Below are 20836 nucleotides of genomic sequence, written 5' to 3' on the forward strand. Positions count from 1 at the left end.
AACCTATTCCTATGGCCACTTTAAAACCACCAATGCCATCACTGATATTCCAGCAGGTATTCTTGGGATGAGTCTAATTCATTCACCGATGTTTCATCAAGATCATACATTTTAAATTACGTCCTGCTCTTGTATCATGCATCTTTATAATGGATGTGATTCGTGCTACACCTGTGTTACTTCTTTCAATCAAAAACTCTCTTCTTAACATATTTGAAATCGACGTCTTCTAAAATTATTTGCATTGATGAAGCAATTTTCTCGTGTGTAACTGTAAAAAGTTTTTGTGACATAAGTTATATATTCCTTTATACATTTCAAACACAGAGCGCTTTAAAATACCATTGTCAAAACCATTCATTTGTGTGACAGGTTTCCTGCGATTTCGATGCTTTCTAGGAGACACGATACCAGATTTCCCTGATGTTTCTACAGCTCTGACATTTTCGTTTACTATTCTCTGTACAGTCCTCGTGCTGACACACGCTTCTGCAGTTCGCTATTATATCTTCAGAATATCAAGAATAGGAGTCCCACTTTCAGATCTTCATTTAAAAGAGTTGTAAATGTGGTAAATAAACCTACTCACCTGATTGTGAAGCACTTCACATTTATTGCTGTCATTTGACATATTTATTTGGCTGTTAGCTATAATGGTACAAGAAAGTAACATCGTCAACTGAATGAATAATTCGGTCGCTCTGTGAATGAAACTGTATTGTCCGAAAGTATGTCTACAGCGCAGCATTTGGGAGAGTGATTCTCGCAGTCAAGTTGTAAATCGCGGCTAGCAATTCGGAGAGAGAATAAATCTTATTGGCTGTTGCAGTCAATGGAGGGAATGCGCAGGACAGCTCAAAATTGGGCCACCTTCCTACATGAAGCGAACTATAGCACAAAGTAACAGGTAAAATGTTTAAATATCCAAGCTAACGGAATGTTTTCAAATTACAGACCAAAACTCAACATGATCCTTTAAGAGACCTGACAAATTTAACCTATACAAGGGCTAGCAAATGGCCCAGCTCACTGGTGGAAACTTGATACAGAAATGGCACGGCACCGAAAGGGATCCAAGGCGAAAGAAAAAATAAATAAATAAATAAAATAAAATAAAAATGCGAACTCTGAAAGATTTAGGCGCACAAAAACCAGTCAAGAAGAAACATAACTTAAGCAGCAATCACGGTGCCATGATGTAAAGGCAGGGGCGAATCGCAAACGATGGCCAGTAATATCGCGCCGTCGGTGTACCCATCCTTGGCAGGCCAGGCCAATTGCGCGAACAGACCGCTGCAACAGTAGCTTAACTTAGTGTTAAGAAAACAGTCTTAATAGCGTTTTTTTCTTATTTATTTAGTGCCGACGGGTTTCAGCCCATCGCAGGGGTCATCTTCAGGGCGAACATACCGCTGGTTGACTGCTGGTGGCGTCACGTCTACCAAGGTAGACAGTCTCCTGCCACACCTTGATAGACGTGACGCCACCAGCAGTCAACCAGCGGCATGTTCGCCCTGAAGATGGCCCCTGCGATGGGCTGAAACCGGTCCGCATTAAATAAGTAATAAAACGCGATTAAGGCCGCTTTCTTAGTACTAAGTTCATTTTACACTCCTGGAAATTGAAATAAGAACACCGTGAATTCATTGTCCCAGGAAGGGGAAACTTTAGTGACACATTCCTGGGGTCAGATACATCACATGATCACACTGACAGAACCACAGGCACATAGACACAGGCAACAGAGCATGCACAATGTCGGCGCTAGTACAGTGTATATCCACCTTTCGCAGCAATGCAGGCTGCTATTCTCCCATGGAGACGATCGTAGAGATGCTGGATGTAGTCCTGTGGAACGGCTTGCCATGCCATTTCCACCTGGCGCCTCAGTTGGACCTGCGTTCGTGCTGGACGTGCAGACCGCGTGAGACGACGCTTCATCCAGTCCCAAACATGCTCAATGGGGGGCAGATCCGGAGATCTTGCTGGCCAGGGTAGTTGACTTACACCTTCTAGAGCACGTTGGGTGGCACGGGATACATGCGGACGTGCATTGTCCTGTTGGAACAGCAAGTTCCCTTGCCGGTCTAGAAATGGTAGAACGATGGGTTCGATGACGGTTTGGATGTACCGTGCACTATTCAGTGTCCCCTCGACGATCACCAGTGGTGTACGGCCAGTGTAGGAGATCGCTCCCCACACCATGATTCCGGGTGTTGGCCCTGTGTGCCTCGGTCGCATGCAGTCCTCATTGTGGCGCTCACCTGCACGGCGCCAAACACGCATACGACCATCATTGGCACCAAAGCAGAAGCGACTCTCATCGCTGAAGACGACACGTCTCCATTCGTCCCTCCATTCACGCCTGTCGCGACACCACTGGAGGCGGGCTGTACGGTGTTGGGGCGTGAGCGGAAGACGGCCTAACGGTGTGCGGGACCGTAGCCCAGCTTCATGGAGACGGTTGCGAATGGTCCTCGCCGATACCCCAGGAGCAACAGTGTCCCTAATTTGCTGGGAAATGGCGGTGCGGTCCCCTACGGCACTGCGTAGGATCCTACGGTCTTGGCGTGCATCCGTGCGTCGCTGCGGTCCGGTCCCAGATCGACGGGCACGTGCACCTTCCGCCGACCACTGGCGACAACATCGATGTACTGTGGAGACCTCACGCCCCACGTGTTGAGCAATTCGGCGGTACGTCCACCCGGCCTCCCACATGCCCACTATACGCCCTCGCTCAAAGTCCGTCAACTGCACATACGGTTCACGTCCACGCTGTCGCGGCATGCTCCCAGCGTTAAAGACTGCGATGGAGCTCCGTATGCCACGGCAAACTGGCTGACACTGACGGCGGCGGTGCACAAATGCTGCGCAGCTAGCGCCATTCGACGGCCAACACCGCGGTTCCTGGTGTGTCCTCTGTGCCGTGCGTGTGATCATTGCTTGTACAGCCCTCTCGCAGTGTCCGGAGCAAGTATGGTGGGTCTGACACACCGGTGTTAATGTGTTCTTTTTTCCATTTCCAGGAGTGTATATCAATCGCTGTTACTCCAAGACCATGTTGTCCAAACATCTAAGTAGCTTAACCTTCTATCAACAGCAGGGCGCACGTAAAATAAACTTCATGCAACTAGAAGATGCCTAGAAACACAAAAAAGTAATTTAGTACAATAGCACGCTTTCAGAAAATAGCTGTCTGAACAAACAATCCGGAATAAGGTACAATAATAGCCGAGAAACGTCGATTCACATATTAAACTAAGAAATCCAAGAATAGCACAATTTAAACACTATCGAGAACCAAGCATAAGAATATTAATATAACCAAACTATAAACATAGTTTAAGTTAATTGTAAATAATTATTCTGAACTTACTTTTCGGGTTGAAATCCTGGTTGTGTTAATTACATAACGGTCAGATATCAGTATAAGACGGCACGCTGACCCAATCATGCTGCAAGAATCACGTAAGGAATCTCGCCTTACAACACCCAAGGGTACCAAAGCTAAAAATTTCTCAGCTCTCCGACAGCGTACCTAGTATACAGAATTAAAACACAATTAAGAGAATACACTCATCATAAATGTTCATGACGGTACCAGTAGCCCCTGCGACTGCCATAATATTCCCACTGCTTGCACAGATGCAGACAATAATAATATTAGGTATCATTTGGCAAGGAGGAACACTATTAAAAACAAACAACAAAAAACTATTACCACAATCGTCACACCAGGGGGATCACTATTAAGTTACTTTTCAGGGAAGCAACATATGGCGCTCATTGAACACCGAGTTTGGGAAACTTGAACAGTTTCTGTAAGCTATACAGATCACACTAAAGGCGGATCCAAACTTTCCGGAAGGCACAAATTCACCACTCAGGGAAGAATCAAATAGGACAGGGCAGTGAGGACAGGGTCCCCTGACGGTGCCAGACTGGTTCACGCAACACAGATGGACAACAGGAAATGGGTGCCCTTTCAGCGCACCGAAGTTAGCTAATCATAATTAAAGTCGTCCCTTTGCAATGTTTCCCTCCGAGAGAATCGTTCAAGACACCGACCACCTGTGCGTGACACCATAAGTTTTCTCCAACCGACTTCCCTCTTCCTCGTCCCTGGTGACTGTCCGTTCCACACTAGCTCTTCTCGCAATCATTTCAAACCGGAAGACGCGGCGCAAGAGCGCCGCCCGGCGACCAGAGGCAACACGAACCAGAGATTCGATCTGCAGACCGCAGTCGACACGAGCCGGCACGGATCACGAAATACGTTGTTTATTTACGTTAAGAGCCAACTACCACTCTCTGTACCACATTTTCATTCCCTAAGATGGACGTTCATTTCTTTCTGTGAACGGCTTTAATGAGTTTCTGATATAACGTAGGAAATATCATCGATCAGATTTCTCGGTACCGTGTGCAGTCAATCAGAGTGTATTGTAATATACTGTATCCAGAGTCACTGAGAGTTGGGGGGACTGTTGCATAGATCTCTCAGAATGGCGTACGTGCGCAACTACCTTCATGGCGAGGGAGACAGGAGTCTCTCGAAGCTGAGATGTAATAGATTTCTAAAAAATCATTAAACGATGTAATATCCGAGTAATAAAAAATTTTCATTGACTATATTTCTCGCACGTTCACCACTGACACTCTACCTACATACATGATCTACGACTTTTGTTTTTGTTATATAAGCGAAGAATGCACAGCTCTTTCATTTTGTACTGCTGGACGAGTTGGAATTCGTTTACGTTTCTTCTTTATAGACACACAGCATTTGTAATTCTTCGGAAATACACTCCTGGAAATGGAAAAAAGAACACATTGACACCGGTGTGTCAGACCCACCATACTTGCTCCGGACACTGCGAGAGGGCTGTACAAGCAATGATCACACGCACGGCACAGCGGACACACCAGGAACCGCGGTGTTGGCCGTCGAATGGCGCTAGCTGCGCAGCATTTGTGCACCGCCGCCGTCAGTGTCAGCCAGTTTGCCGTGCCATACGGAGCTCCATCGCAGTCTTTAACACTGGTAGCATGCCGCGACAGCGTGGACGTGAACCGTATGTGCAGTTGACGGACTTTGAGCGAGGGCGTATAGTGGGCATGCGGGAGGCCGGGTGGACGTACCGCCGAATTGCTCAACACGTGGGGCGTGAGGTCTCCACAGTACATCGATGTTGTCGCCAGTGGTCGGCGGAAGGTGCACGTGCCCGTCGACCTGGGACCGGACCGCAGCGACGCACGGATGCACGCCAAGACCGTAGGATCCTACGCAGTGCCGTAGGGGACCGCACCGCCACTTCCCAGCAAATTAGGGACACTGTTGCTCCTGGGGTATCGGCGAGGACCATTCGCAACCGTCTCCATGAAGCTGGGCTACGGTCCCGCACACCGTTAGGCCGTCTTCCGCTCACGCCCCAACATCGTGCAGCCCGCCTCCAGTGGTGTCGCGACAGGCGTGAATGGAGGGACGAATGGAGACGTGTCGTCTTCAGCGATGAGAGTCGCTTCTGCCTTGGTGCCAATGATGGTCGTATGCGTGTTTGGCGCCGTGCAGGTGAGCGCCACAATCAGGACTGCATACGACCGAGGCACACAGGGCCAACACCCGGCATCATGGTGTGGGGAGCGATCTCCTACACTGGCCGTACACCACTGGTGATCGTCGAGGGGACACTGAATAGTGCACGGTACATCCAAACCGTCATCGAACCCATCGTTCTACCATTCCTAGACCGGCAAGGGAACTTGCTGTTCCAACAGGACAATGCACGTCCGCATGTATCCCGTGCCACCCAACGTGCTCTAGAAGGTGTAAGTCAACTACCCTGGCCAGCAAGATCTCCGGATCCGTCCCCCATTGAGCATGTTTGGGACTGGATGAAGCGTCGTCTCACGCGGTCTGCACGTCCAGCACGAACGCTGGTCCAACTGAGGAGCCAGGTGGAAATGGCATGGCAAGCCGTTCCACAGGACTACATCCAGCATCTCTACGATCGTCTCCATGGGAGAATAGCAGCCTGCATTGCTGCGAAAGGTGGATATACACTGTACTAGTGCCGACATTGTGCATGCTCTGTTGCCTGTGTCTATGTTCCTGTGGTTCTGTCAGTGTGATCATGTGATGTATCTGACCCCAGGAATGTGTCAATAAAGTTTCCCCTTCCTGGGACAATGAATTCACGGTGTTCTTATTTCAATTTCCAGGAGTGTAGATACGCAACACCGATAGTGTTTCGGTTAACTAACGATGTAACTTTTATTATTTTATACAGAAATTTAATCACATCATATAATTAAAGTGTTTCTGTCCTGAAGCAATTTACAGGAGACCTTTTTAGGGATTGTAATGCGTATTCTCCTATGGCCAAAAACATCGAGCGGTACTGCAGCTCTATTACAAATGTGTTTTAATTGAAGTCCGATCTGCTTTTATTTGGTGATGTTGTGCGTGTAATCGGTCAATACCAAAAATTCTAATCTTTACGTAAATAAATCTTATCTGATAATACATGTATGGATTATTTATATTACCACTGGTGATTGCAGAAAGCTGTACGAAAAGTGGTAGAAAAATATTTTACATGCTGGTTGAAAGGTAGTTTCATTTAAAAACAGACCAGTGTACCCACATTGTGGCTAATTCAGAAAGTATTGAGAGCAAAAGCTTCTTCCTGTTAACTAAATGGAAATTCATAACCTGACATTTAATTTCACATGAACAGAGACAATAATTATTAGTATACGAAATGTATTCACAATTGCAAATAAGGAGCACCGTCAGCTGTATCTTGGAATGAGGACAATTACAATTGTGCCGAACAGGGCTCGAACCCAAATTTCCCGCTTTACGCGAGTAGTCACCTTAATCGCTTCGGCTATCCGTGCACTAAGTCACGGTCAAATCCAAACTTGGGTCACAACTTGCACTCGTACGTTACATACATTCCCGTCCAGGAAGGACATACTTACTGAGAGTCGAGAGCCTGTTATTGGCGAATATATACGAAATAGCATGCCTGTGTTATTAAAAAGTTCGAGGCAGTGTTCCTTCAGACATACATGCATGTCTGCAGAAGCAATTGCATCGTACATCTTAATAACACAGGCACTACTATTTCGTAATAATCATTAACCCCGATGTTATTTCAGAGGGGGGTAGGGTGCACAGCAAGACAGATGGCATTAATGATAACTCTTTATTGTTTCATAGAACTGCACCAGATACATGTACACTTCTTGTATAGTAGGCGCAACCTGGCGTCAATCCACATTATCTTTGTACCGGTGTAGCTGACGCAGCCATATCTGAAGGTCACGCATGAGACACTGTGGAAGCCCGACGGCGACCAACTGGAGTCAGCGGAGCGTTTACTACTGCCTGCGGCGACCTTTGAGAGGCTCGCCGCGGTCACAGGATCCATGGGCAGTCCGGCGCAATCGAACCTAGGACCCCAAGCAGAATGGCCGGCGACTACATGGCAGAAGCCGTCTGGCCAGTCACACAGGTCCGTTGGGCTCTGACGCAGCATCCTTGGCTTCTGCCTGTTTGTTCCAATGCCGCACTGAGTTGCTTTGCTGTCCAGCGGCAGTGGCATGCACGCCTGATTGGTGAAATACTACGTTGATACCTCGTCACAGGGGTCTTGTCAGATGCTGACGTGACAATGAGAGGGGAACGTCAGGTGTCATCAGCCGCGTTTAGAGCTGCGCTCTGCCAAAACTGCGGTTCCTTCGTGTTGGTACGGTACATAAATGACGTAGTAAATAGTAGCACTGCAGGTAGTTTTGGTAGCTTTGGTAGGGAAGGAAACATAAATGAAAGAACCTTCAACATCGCAGCGCGTCAGCAATCGTTGGTTAATATATTAAAAAACTAAAAACCCGCCTCGATTGCGAAAAAAGCACTTAGTGTTAAGTATTAACCCAGGTTTCGGCGTAGACAACTATACCTTCTTCAGAACAACAATAAAACCCACAAGTGCCTAAGAAGACCTTTGTCAATGATCAAAAGAACTCCATAGCTATACATTTATAAACGCAAAAGAAAGGAAAACACAAACAGTACATATGTACAAAGTCAAAGTTAAGTAGTGGTTTTGACTTTGTACATATGTACTGTTTGTGTTTTCCTTTCTTTTTCGTTTATAAATGTATAGCTATGGTGTTCTTTTAACCATTGACAAAGGTCTTCCTAGGCACTTGTGGGTTTTATTGTTGTTCTGAAGAAGGTGTAGTTATCTACGCCGAAACCTGGGTTAACACTTAACACTAGGTGCTGTTTTCGCAATCGAGGCGGGTTTCTAGCTTTTTTAATATAAACATAAATGAATGTGTGAGAAAGAAACAGGCAGCCGACAACTTCTCTTCGTTTTTTGTTTGTTTTGGACTTAATTAGCACCGCAGATCGTTCAGTATTAGTCCATTATGTGTTCTGAATCATTACAAAATAAAAATTGTATGATGGCGTAACGTCTGCGCTTTTATATAACCAAAGCATTTGATACAGGTACAGTTTACATGCGCAAACACGAAAAAATCTATGTTGTTATTGACGTTTTTTGTACTCAACAGTACGGTCTTCATCTTGAGCAAAGACAAGAGTTTCCTGTGTTATTGTTAACTGCGAAAGTTGCTTGTGAACGAGAGTAGCGTGTTTTATATAAGCTCGATGAAATATTCAAGCGATGTTTGATATGCATTTGTTTTGCCGTTTTTAAACTTTTTTATGAAATTGCATTTTCCAGCCCTGTATCATAAATATGTACTGTTCTTTTACTTTTGATACAACATCTTTCTGTTTCACGCTACAAACTAACAGTTTTAGAATAAAATTCTGAATTAAATACTGACAGTTTCAGTTTTGCTATAAAAAGAGTATTTTTTTATTTTTATGTAACAGACAGGAGGAGAAGTATGTCGAACATAAGTGTTCCGTTGGTTACGCAGCCCTTTATATATCGTCACTCAGTTTCGAAATGATTCACCACTTCCAGTTTCTAGGGGAATTTAGTAAGGCACTTATCTCATACGCAACCACATTATCGAAATGAGGTAACTCCCGATAGCTATGCAACACACCTAACGTAGATGTAAAATGGCTACATCTTAACTGACCAAAACTACTACTCTCCAGGAAATGGAAAAAAGAACACATTGACACCGGTGTGTCAGACCCACCATACTTGCTCCGGACACTGCGAGAGGGCTGTACAAGCAATGATCACACGCACGGCACAGCGGACACACCAGGAACCGCGGTGTTGGCCGTCGAATGGCGCTAGCTGCGCAGCATTTGTGCACCGCCGCCGTCAGTGTCAGCCAGTTTGCCGTGCCATACGGAGCTCCATCGCAGTTTTTAACACTGGTAGCATGCCGCGACAGCGTGGACGTGAACCGTATGTGCAGTTGACGGACTTTGAGCGAGGGCGTATAGTGGGCATGCGGGAGGCCGGGTGGACGTACCGCCGAATTGCTCAACACGTGGGGCGTGAGGTCTCCACAGTACATCGATATTGTCGCCAGTGGTCGGCGGAAGGTGCACGTGCCCGTCGACCTGGGACCGGAACGCAGCGACGCACGGATGCACGCCAAGACCGTAGAATCCTACGCAGTGCCGTAGGGGACCGCACCGCCACTTCCCAGCAAATTAGGGACACTGTTGCTCCTGGGGTATCGGCGAGGACCATTCGCAACCGTCTCCATGAAGCTGGGCTACGGTCCCGCACACCGTTAGGCCGTCTTCCGCTCACGCCCCAACATCGTGCAGCCCGCCTCCAGTGGTGTCGCGACAGGCGTGAATGGAGGGACGAATGGAGACGTGTCGTCTTCAGCGACGAGAGTCGCTTCTGCCTTGGTGCCAATGATGGTCGTATGCGTGTTTGGCGCCGTGCAGGTGAGCGCCACAATCAGGACTGCATACGACCGAGGCACACAGGGCCAACACCCGGCATCATGGTGTGGGGAGTGATCTCCTACACTGGCCGTACACCACTGGTGATCGTCGAGGGGACACTGAATAGTGCACGGTACATCCAAACCGTCATCGAACCCATCGTTCTACCATTCCTAGACCGGCAAGGGAACTTGCTGTTCCAACAGGACAATGCACGTCCGCATGTATCCCGTGCCACCCAACGTGCTCTAGAAGGTGTAAGTCAACTACCCTGGCCAGCAAGATCTCCGGATCTGTCCCCCATTGAGCATGTTTGGGACTGGATGAAGCGTCGTCTCACGCGGTCTGCACGTCCAGCACGAACGCTGGTCCAACTGAGGCGCCAGGTGGAAATGGCATGGCAAGCCGTTCCACAGGACTACATCCAGCATCTCTACGATCATCTCCATGGGAGAATAGCAGCCTGCATTGCTGCGAAAGGTGGATATACACTGTACTAGTGCCGACATTGTACATGCTCTGTTGCCTGTGTCTATGTGCCTGTGGTTCTGTCAGTGTGATCATGTGATGTATCTGACCCCAGGAATGTGTCAATAAAGTTTCCCCTTCCTGGGACAATGAATTCACGGTGTTCTTATTTCAATTTCCAGGAGTGTAGTAAAACTACTGTAGATTGTGCTTGCTTGTGATAGTCTACAGCAGGCCACAGCAGTCTTACAACTATAGCCGGGTACCTTTGAGATGTAAAGTGGGTTACTGTCTCTCGAAATTCCTCCATGTCCCGGCATTTCATCGTAATATCACTTGAGCGGATTCCTAGAATTTTGCAGTAGCAATAATCTCTGTCGTAGAGATTATTTTAATCCCTGACCACTCTGTGTTCGATTTCTTAATATTTGTCAGTCTTCATCTTTCCCTAGCTCCATTATGACAAATATAAAAGTAAATTTTATCTGAGAAAGGTGACCATTTTATCTTGTAGAATTACAGAGGATACATGTACATACCATTGGCGCCTATATTCCATTTTGTATTGTGCATTGCACCCATAGTTCTCAGAGCCTATTGTGCATTGCAGTGACAAATTTCTCGTCATATTCGGTGAGCTAAGTAAATTAATTATTATTTCATTGATCTGATTAAACTGATATTAATATACATGTTTTCTCTGTTTTATGGTCAACTTTGAAGTGCTAGTGTGTTGTAATACTAGTGTGTCCATCTGACGATAAAATCAGTCGAGACGTTGAACGCTCATTCTTTGATTCTATATTTAATTTTATTTACGAATCTGAATCTTCATGAGGTTTTACCAAGGTTATTTTAATTTAAACTTTTAATTATTTAAGTTTCAATTTCATCAGTAATCATGCTGCAGAAAAAAATTTTGCTCGAAAATATTTTACACTGCTTGTTAAGACACAAGTGGGCGAATTTAGAAGGGGACATAGTTATTAGTTGCTTCAGCAGTGAGCTTGCTTTTGACAGGAATATCCTACTCGTCGTAAGATACAATCGGTGACTTTCAAGGGAAAAAAGTGGGAAACCAGTCTGTTGCCTGATTCCCAATTCAAATGCCAACAGCGCTGGCTGCTGGTTTGTGGTAAATGTTTACAGGCATCGTGCAGAGTCTAAGTGGACCTAGTAAACGCTGTCTTTCTGTAAGATTTGCATCAATCGGTGGTCACATGAATTCAGTGGGCGAATGTGGGGTCTTTCGGCTATATACTGTACTCATAGCGGCGTTCTCGGTAGCGTATATTTGAGTAAAATAACGGCAATTTGGATGCAACTATGAAACAAGGCATACAAACTTCAAGCTGACTAAATGAAGTAACTTCCAAAAATGAAAAAAAAGTGCCTTTTACCAAATGAAAGTGAAATTGCCACCATTTGAAGAGCACAGCACAGAGCGGACGGGACTTTTTCGTTTGCTGCCGCCTTTCCTGTGGGAATTGTTTTCAGTGGAATGTCACTTTGTTAGATTGACTCATAGGGGGTGGTGGTGGAGGGGGGGGGCGGGCTTTCACTGTAATGACCCTAATAATGTGACTGCGTTGGGCGCGGCATCGTTGGCCAGTTCGCATGTATTTTAACTGCAGATACAATTTTAATGAGGCCTTTCCGCATGTGAGTCAAGATGGATGAAGCTATGTTAGCTATGTTTGTAGCTTGCACGGCACATCCTTGTAAATGCGTACACTCGCTATCTCATTCGCTTTAGAACGAGTTTACCACAAATTTGCTTTGTTTTTATTTTTAATTAATATTTATTATTGTTTGACACCATTAGGAGATTTTGGACACACTCAATCAAGTGTGTAAATTTTGCTTCCTGTTTTCGCAGAGAAGCAAATCCCAAAAGTTTTCTTCTAAAATGTTGAGTTTGTAATGCTAGAAAACATGTAGATAGCGCTAAATATTTTGAAGATTATCGACAGAGAAGAGCTGCTCTCTTAATGTCTACGTATTTCAGTCGAAAGATATACAATGGACCCAGGGAACAAGTAATAAATGTCGACATCCTCCATCCCCAATTCGCCAGTATGACAGCCACAGTTTTAAGTTATAATTTCGTGCTAGGATGAAACTAGGATGTGCTGTATTATTTTTCCTTATTTAACTTATATGCATTATTATATTAATGAGATTTATTTTTTATGTTATAGTGGGTTATATGTTTGTGCCCTTAGTATTGCTGACTGATCATGAAATCGAAATTATTCTTCATTAGTTCCTTATATTCTATTGGTGAAAATATATCATATGTTGTTAGACTTATTTAATTTTGTTAGCTTGAACTATTTAAATGGATAGTTTTAATACGCTTGATTTTATACATTATGTTTTATTATTGAGTTATTATTTTTTTTTCTTAAGTTTAGCTGATTGTTATTCTGTCTTCAGCTCACCTTTAGATTTTGTTGAAGATGACTCTAAATTGATATCATCATCATCATCATCATTTAAGACTGATTATGTCTTTCAGCGTTCAGTCTGGAGCATAGCCCCCTTATAAAATTCCTCCAAGATCACCTACTCAGTGCTAACATTGGTGCCTCTTCTGATGTTAAACCTATTACGTCAAAATCATTCTTAACCGAATCCAGGTACCTTCTCTTTGGTCTGCCCCGACTCCTCGTACCCTCTACTGCTGAACCCATGAGTCTCTTAGGTAACCTTGCTTCTGCCATGCTTGTAACATGACCCCACCATCTAAGCCTGTTAGCCCTGACTGCTACATCTATAGAGTTCATTCCCAGTTTTTCTTTGATTTCCTCATTGTGGACACCCTCCTGCCATTGTTCCCATCTACTAGTACCTGCAATCATCCTAGCTACTTTCACTTCCGTAACCTCAACCTTATTGATAAGGTACCCTGAATCCACCCATCTTTCGCTCCCATACAACAAAGTTGGTCGAAAGATTGAACGGTGCACAGATAACTTAGTCTTGGTACTGACTTCCTTCTTGCAGAAGAGATTAGATCGTAGCTGAGCGCTCAATGCATTAGCTTTGCTACACCTCGCTTCCAGTTCTTTCACTATGTTGCCATCCTGTGAGAATATGCATCCTAAGTACTTGAAACCGTCCACCTTTTCTAACTTTGTTCCTCCTATTTGGCACTCAGTCCGTTTATATTTCTTTCCCACCGACATTACTTTCGTTTTGGAGATGCTAATCTTCATACCATAGTCCTTACATTTCTGATCTAGCTCTGAAATATTACTTTGCGAACTTTCAATCGAATCTGCGATCACAACTAAGTCATCCGCATATGCAAGACTGCTTATTTTGTGTTCACATATCTTAATCTCACCCAGCCAGTCTATTGTTTTCAACATATGATCCATAAATAATATGAACAACAGTGGAGACAGGTTGCAGCCTTGTCTTACCCCTGAGACTACTCTGAACCATGAACTCAATTTACCGTCAACTCTAACTGCTGCCTGACTATCCATGTAAAGACCTTTAATTGCTTGCAAAAGTTTGCCTCCTATTCCATAATATCGTAGAACAGACAATAACTTCCTCCTAGGAATCCGGTCATATGCCTTTTCCAGATCTATAAAACATAGATACAATTCCCTGTTCCACTCATAACACTTCTCCATTATTTGCGATAAGCTAAAGATCTGGTCCTGACAACCTCTAAGAGGCCTAAACCCACACTGATTTTCATCCAATTGGTCCTCAACTAATACTCGCACTTTCCTTTCAACAATACCTGAGAAGATTTTACTCACAACGCTGATTAAAGAGATACCTCTGTAGTTGTTACAATCTTTTCTGTTTCCATGTTTAAAGATTGGTGTGATTACTGCTTTCGTCTAGTCTGATGGAACCTGTCCCGACTCCCAGGCCATTTCAGTTATTCTGTGTAGCCATTTAAGACCTGACATTCCACTGTATTTGATGTGTTCCGACTTAATTTCATCCACCCCAGCTGCTTTATTGCATTGTAATCTAATGACCATTTTCTCCACTTCCTCAAATGTGATCCTATATCCATCATCATTCCTATCCCATTCTACCTCGAAATCTGAAACATTACTTATCGTATTTTCACCTACATTGAGCAACTCTTCAAAATATTCTCTCCATCTGCCCAAGGCATCCACAGGATTCACCAGCAGTTTTCCTGACCTGACCAAAATACTTGCCATTTCCTTCTTACCTCCCTTTCGAAGAGTGCTAATTACACTCCAGAATGGTTTTCCAGCAGCTTGACCCATAGTCTTCAACCTGTTTCCAAAATCTTCCCAAGACTTCTTCTTGGATGCTGCAATTATCTGTTTGGCTTTTTTTCTTTCTTCAACATAACTTTCTCTGTCTACCTGAGTTCTAGTATGTAGCCATTTTTGATACGCCTTCTTTTTCCTTTTACAGGCTGCCTTGACTGTGTCATTCCACCAGGCTGTTTGCTTCACCCTACTTTTACACATTACTGTTCCAAGACATTCTTTAGCCACTTCTAGTACTGTGTCCCTGTACCTTGTCCATGACTTTTCTAGTGACTGTAATTGACTACATTCAACTAACTGGTACTTTTCTGAGATCGCTGTTATGTACTTGTGCCTGATTTCCTTATCCTGAAGTTTCTCCACTCTTATCCTCCTATATATGGACCTGACTTCCTGCCCTTTCGGCCTCACAATCCCAATTTCACTGCAGATTAAATAATGATCAGTGTTATCGAAGAATCCCCTGAATGCACGTGTGTCTCTCACAGCCTTCCTGAATTCCTGATCTGTTATTATATATTCTCTCCAAATTTACCCATAATCTTTTCATACCCTTCTGTTCGATTTCCAATCCTGGCGTTACAATCACCCATGAGCAGAACACTGTCCTTGTCCTTTAACAACTACATCACTGAGTGCCTCATAAAAACTACCCATCTTATCTTGATCTGTCCCTTCTTAATGACACAATCCTAATTTTCTTGCTAGACACTGTCAAATCTATCCACATCAGTCGTTCGTTTACATACCTTATTGCAACTACGCTGGGTTCCATTTCTTTCCTGATGTAAAGCTCTACACCCCATTGTGCTATTCCTGCTTTGACTCCTGTCAGGTAGACCTTGTATTCTCCCACTTCCTCCTCTTTCTCACCCCTTACCCGAATGTCACTAACAGCTAAAACGTCCAGCCCCATCTTACTTGCAGCCTCTGCCAGCTCTACCTTCTTCCCAGAGTAGCCCCCATTGATATTAATAGCTTCCCATCTCATTACCATTTGTTTGCCAAGTCGTATCTTAGGAGTCCCTGGTTTGTCAGTTAGAGGTGGGACTCCGTCACCTCCAAAGGTCCGAGGCATTTTGCTCTGATTGTTGCCAGCATCATATTTAAAGTACCAGGGAAGCAGGTTGCTAGCCTTACTTGCCCCGAGTCCCATTGGGTATTACCCCTAACGGTTGAGGGACTAACCGGTGGATTTGGTAGTCTTTGCCGTATGCGCACAAAGGTGACCACGACTCAGAATATGTCCGAGATGCCCTGCCTTATTCCAAAGTAACTGGTATCCCAACTGTCGGGATCACTTACTTGGCCACTCATACGTTGCCTGTGGTTCATGAACTAGGACATGACTACAGGAACCCACACCATGAACCATGTATTAATGTATTAATATTATATTGGTTCAGTTTTTAACCAAAATCAATCCCATAACCATTACTTTAACAATCTGAGTTGTTGTTATATTTATATTAATTGTTAAAGAGAAAATAATATTTATAGATTTCTTAAAAAAGATAAACGTTACTATTTCAAATAACTATCAAGAAATAACAAAATCCATCGAGAAATTATAAAATAACAACAATTATTGTTATCACAACAATAATAATTATTTTCCTTTAGCACTACCAGCAGTTGTTAAAATTACTAACATTGATCAACGTCCTACCCTTAAAAAAGATAGATATACTAATGAATTAATTGTTATGATTAATGCATTAATTATTAATGGCTCTGTCACTGATTTACTGGCACCAACTAATATTTGATTTTAAAATTGAACCTGCCATGATCTACCACGAATATCCCAACTTACATCCGATGGGACATGAGCGATTTAAAATACCAGATATATGTTAAGTTACTAAACTTTGCATTTTGTCATACCAAACCTGTCGATCTGAATATACCCACAGTTAGAATTTGCCCACACCATATGTAACACCTTTGGCGACTAGCTTCTTGATGAAGCCATGAATATACCAGCTCAATAAAAACAGAAGTAAATGAAAGGTGTTAAATATGTACATGATGAAGCATCCTAACAGAAACTGAAGAGAATAGTCGTGAATGATGGCGAAATAACACATGGAATCCCTATCAGTCTTTGTAAGATAAGAGTAATAAAAACTGCAAGGGATTCAGTCCAGTAAATATAGTAAATATAGCACTAGGAACGAAAGAACCTGAACAAGTGAAATCTGTCGATTACATGGGGAACATGCTTACTACACAATAAGGAACTGGCTAACATACATAAATGATGCATTAAGGAAAATAAAAGGATTACTTGCATCAAATGCAATATAAATTTATGCGACAACGAACTTTGCAAAATAGTTTGTTAGGAATCGAATAACGTATCCTCTGTAATTTGGTAATTAAAGATAAAAAATACGAAAAAGAAACTTTTGCAGTGGCGAAGCTTCAATATTGCTATGTACTCCAATATGGCATGAACGAAGAACATCAGGTTGTTGGAAGGAACTCTGGACGTTTGTGGGTGTTAGGGCTAAAACATTCACTTGTTTGTGCTTACCAGTACCTCATCTCCCCATTTTGGATGTTTACTTTCAGGCATACTTCATGGCTACTATACACTATTTCTCTTTGATGTGCTTGTCCTTGCGTGCAACCTTCTATGGTTCGTGTTATACACCTAGTACTTACCATGTCATCAAAATTGAACATTTGTGCAATATCCAGCCATAAAACAAAATTTTTCTCAAATTCCTTCTCAACTGCTACCCTGTAGTTCTAGAATTATTTACAGCACGCTGTATACATAATTCAACGGGATGGATGAAAAAGAAAGCTTACTACTTAATTTTGTTCTTTCCATAATTTTTCTCACGAACGTTATCAGGTATGACCATTTCCCTCCGTCAAACCACGAAGCAAAATTGTGGTCAATCAAATGCCACCTCCTTATTCCAAATATTCTTCACTCTCCTTTGGGTTTTCAGACACATTTCTTTTTATTATTCCTTCATTACCTGTGTTCTATCTCTTTTACATCTTCCGCCTTCTCTCCCTCTTCCATCTGTTCTCTCTCACTCCTTCCATAGCCCTATCAGGCCGTAAATTATTTCTGTTCCTCTGCTCTTCAAACATATACAAATGATTTTTTACTTGTTGCTATTATTTGTGTCATAACTATTACTAAGTTTTGGATTCTATACTAAATACAAGGAAATTTAAAACATATGTGTCTCAGTCATTTCAGTGATAATATGTACTGACGTGACAGAAGTCATGGGGTACCTTCTAACATCGTGTCGGACCTCCTTTTTTCCGGCATTTTCTTTTTCATTTTGTTCGTTATTGATCGTTGTGTTTGGTCGTTGCGGACGTCGCAAGATATCCTGTTCAAGTTCGGTGGTAGATCCTTCCACTCAGTTTTTTATTACAGAGGCCAACCGGCTCTCTGACCGACCACGCTGAGCTACCGTGCCGGCGATAAAGAGGATTTGGAACTTCCTGGCAGGTTAAAACTGTGTGCCGGACCGAGACTCGAACTCGGGACCTTTGCGTTTCGCAGGCAAGTGCTCTACCAACTGAGCTACCCAAGCACGGCATAGTGCATCAACGCGATGTGACACGGACTCAACAAGTCATTGTACGTCCGCTGCAGAAAAAAATTAAGCCATGCTGCATCTATAGCCGTCCATAATTGACACGGCGTTGGTGCTGCAGGATTTTGTACACGAACTGACCTCTCGATTATGTCCCATAAATGTTTGATGCGTTTTGCTGTGTCGTCCGAACAATACACAGCCAGGCTAAAAGCAACACAGGCGCAAAGATGTGAGATGGTGCCGGTGCCGTAGAGACTCGCCACTTGCTCGAGTTCCAACAGCGCTACGGGCAGTGCTGAGGATGAAGATATCGACTTCGCCTCGGCCAGTTGCCGGCCGAGTACAATCCGCCAATGACCGGACGGCCATGGACAGAAGCCTACTCAGAAGACAGAAGAGCAGCTCTCGCCCACTTGGTTACAGACCATCGTCCAGGGCTGAACTAGACAGGGAACGCCGTTTAGTGAACTCTTAGAAATGATCAGACAGTTGTTGTAATTTGCATTTGCTATGTACCTTAAAGTTTACCTATTATCTGCACTTCGCCATTGAGGACCTTTTTGTGTTATTTTACAAGCAGTATTTCAGACTTCTTAATCGTCAAGACACAAGGATAAGTACAACTTTTACCTCGTTTGTGTCACTTTGTGACTAATTATTTGGAGTGTTGTAGAACCTTCGTTGTCCCATCCTGTTAAGTGACCCTGGGCAACAGCTGTGTAATAATGACCGGGAGAAATTGTCTTAGTGGTGTACAGGGCCAGAGAGCCGTCTCACGAACTCCTCAGGAACTCACGAACTCGGCCTACCGTAGCAGCGACGAGGCCTTTACTAACACTGCCCTCTAGGGTTTACAAAAGTAGCCACGAGGGTTTGGAAAACGTTTCATTTCAGGAGATATGGGTGGCCAAATCATTCGCTCGATCTATCCGGAATGAACAACTGGGGCCCGGTGACATGCAGCATTGTCATCCACAAAAATTCCGTCATTGTTTGGGAACACAAAGTCCATGAATGGCTGTACATGGTCTCCAAGTAGCCGAACATAACCATTTTCAGCCAATGATCGGTTCAGATGGACCAAAGGACCCGGTCCATTTACACACAATCCACACCATTAATTATATATATATCCACTGCCAGGTTGCACGGTGCCTTGTTGGCTTGATGGTGTCTTTGCCACAGTCGAATTCTACGAGCAGATCTTACCAACTGAAAACGGGACTCATCTGCCCACAACTCGGTTTTCCAGTCGTATAGGATCCAACCGATTTAGTCACGAGCCCAGGAGAGGCATTGCAGGCGATGTCGTGCTGTTAGCAAAGGCACTTGCGTCGGTCATCTGCTGCCATATCCCATAAACACCAAATTTCGTCATGCTGTCCTAACGATACATTCGTCGTACTTCCCACATTGATTTCTACGGTTATTTCAAGCAGTGTTGCTTGTCTTTTAGCGCTGACAACTGTACGCAGACGCCGCTGCTCTCGGTCGTTAACTGAAGGCCTTCGGCCACTACTTTGACGGTGCTGAGAGGTAATGCCTGAATTCTCGACTCGCTCTTGACACTGTGGATTTCGGAGTATTGAATTCCCTAACGATTTACGAAATGGAATGTCCGATGCCTCAAGCTTCAGCTACCATTCCGCGTTCATTGTCTGTTAATTCCCGTCGTGCTAGCGTAATCACGTCGGAAACTTCTTAACTTGAATCACCTGAGTACAAATGACAGCTCCACCAATGCACTGCCGTGTTATACCTCGTGTAGGCGATGCTGCTGGCATCTATATATGTGCATATCACTGTCCCATGACTTTTGTCGTCTCATTGTATGAAGAACGACTGGTTAGATGCAAGAGGTTTATGGCCTTCATTTTGCCAGAACATATTAATGAAACACTTCAGTTTCGAAGAGGTGACAGCTCCAGTTTCTGAATTAAAATTATGCTATTCCACATCTTCATACTAAACGTATCAGAGCAATGCTTTAGCGGCGCGGTCTGAGGCGTCTTGTCACGGTCCGCGCGGATCCCCCCGTCGGAGGTTCGAGTCCTCCCTCGGGCACGGGTCTCTGTCGTCCTTAGCGTAAGTTAGTTTAAGTCAGATTAAATTGTGTGTAAGCTTAGGGACCGATGATCTTTGCAGTTTGGTCCCATAAGACCCTACCTCAAATTTCAAAATTTTCCATCAACGCTTTCAGATGTAATGATAATTAAATCGACACCCCAGCAGCAAACATGCGTTGATATACATCATTGGGGACATGTTGAAAATGAGTGCCCCGACCGGCACTCGAATCTGGGCTCTCCTGCTTACATGGCAGACGCTCTATCCATCTGAGCCATCGAGGGCACATGCTGTGATGGGCAAACATCTATTAGGCGCACTACGAATGTAGTGGTGTGGAGATATTGGGAATGTGGGTCTCACGGGGAGCGTGCAAGGTATAAGTCCATGCAGGCGCACTATCCTCTGTGCCCTCGGTGGCTCAGATGGATAGAGCGTCTGTCATGTAAGCAGGAGATCCCGGATTCGAGTCCCGGTCGGGGCATACATCTTCAACATGTTCCCAATGATGTATATCAACGCCTGTTTGCAGC

The 20836-nt window shown here is 44.2% G+C and overlaps 1 non-coding gene across 1 annotated transcript; it reads right to left on the minus strand.

Moving 5' to 3' along the window:
* Positions 1-18156: 18156 nt before the first annotated feature.
* Trnar-gcg (transfer RNA arginine (anticodon GCG)) lies at positions 18157-18231 on the minus strand. The gene has a single exon. It is a non-coding gene; the product is annotated as a tRNA-Arg (tRNA).
* Positions 18232-20836: the final 2605 nt, after the last annotated feature.

The sequence above is a fragment of the Schistocerca serialis genome, chromosome 7 (genome assembly GCF_023864345.2).
Source record: "Schistocerca serialis cubense isolate TAMUIC-IGC-003099 chromosome 7, iqSchSeri2.2, whole genome shotgun sequence".
NCBI lineage: Eukaryota > Metazoa > Arthropoda > Insecta > Orthoptera > Acrididae > Schistocerca > Schistocerca serialis.